We start from the raw sequence: 1247 nt of genomic DNA on the forward strand, positions 1-1247 counted from the left end.
GCGAGCTCCGGGAGACAGTGACGGACCGGGAGGCCTGGCGCGCTGCATGCAGTCCTTGGGTCGCAAAGAGCCGGACACGAGCGAGCAACTGAACAAGGGCCCTCGCGCAGGAGGCAATCTGTCCATCCCAGGAGGGATCATGACAGGCGGGGCTCCGGGCCCTGGGCCATCCGGAGATGCTGGCCCCTCAAGGAGCACAGTCCAGCGGAGCACAGCGCGCGCCGTGCGAGCAGCTGGCGGTCTACGCAGCGGAACTGAGCCTGCGCGCGTGGTGGAGTTGGGAGCGGTGGGCCAGGGCAGGGTCCCCCCTGGTAGTGGAGTCCCTGCCGGGGCCCCTCAGGACCCCCAGCCAGACGCAGACGAGTCTGCAGAGCGACAGCGGTGCCTGCGCGCGAGCCACCTCTGCAGCAGCGCATGCCCGCCAGCCCAGCCACCGCGTGGCCATCCTGTTCCGCGCTCCCTGGGTGCGCGGGCGGCCGGCCCCGGGCAGGCGGGAGGCAGCGGCACTAAGTAGTGAGTCAACTGCCTGGGGAGGGCCCACCTGGGACCTTAAGGGTGCGGAGTTGATGGCAGAATTGTTTCTGGCAGATGGCAGAGATCCTGGCAGAGGTGGGCACTGCCTGTCTGCGGGCCCAGGCAGTCTGTACTGCTGCCCGCCCACTGCACAATGTGGCACAAACTCAGCTTTCTTCCGCTGCAGGGGCATCAGGAGAGAATTCTGGAACTTCCCTGCAGGCTGGAACTTTCTGGAACTTTCCTCCCTCTGGGCCTCTGCGATTTGCTGGGTACCAGGTGCCTGGTACAGAGCTCAACCCTTGACAGTTGCTGTACTCATCCTGGGTCACTGGGGATGATGGCACAGATGGGGAGAAGGTGACTGTCTGCTTTGCCTGGCCAGGGGCATCTGTGTGGGGGTAGCAGCTGGGAGCTGGGATTGCACACAGAGACAGAGGCTCACCCGCTGTCTGTCACCCCTGCAGCTTCCTGCACAGCTGCGCTGCTGCCCGCTGTCCTGCTGGGCACCCTGGTCTTCATCTCTCGCCTAGTCGCCACGGTACCAACGTACCAGGTGACTGGGAGTGCTCAGGGCTGCGGTGGGGATGGGCTTTGCGGGCTGGGAGCGCTGGCTGGTTGAGGATAGACCCTCCCAGGATGGGTGCCCTTTGCTCACAGGGAGGACATCCGTGCTGCTGGGGTTCCTTCCTCATATGCCCACTCTGTGAGACTGTGTCACATGGAATATTTCC

General features: G+C 64.7%; 1 long non-coding RNA gene across 1 annotated transcript; it reads left to right on the plus strand.

Annotated features, from left to right (window-relative positions):
• The first annotated feature begins 540 nt into the window (after window positions 1-540).
• On the plus strand, window positions 541-1247 carry LOC138075677 (uncharacterized). Its single transcript, XR_011144649.1, has 3 exons — window positions 541-873; window positions 981-1069; window positions 1174-1247. It is a non-coding gene; the product is annotated as an uncharacterized lncRNA (long non-coding RNA).

Source organism: Capricornis sumatraensis, chromosome 3 (genome assembly GCF_032405125.1).
Source record: "Capricornis sumatraensis isolate serow.1 chromosome 3, serow.2, whole genome shotgun sequence".
Classification (NCBI taxonomy): Eukaryota; Metazoa; Chordata; class Mammalia; order Artiodactyla; family Bovidae; genus Capricornis; species Capricornis sumatraensis.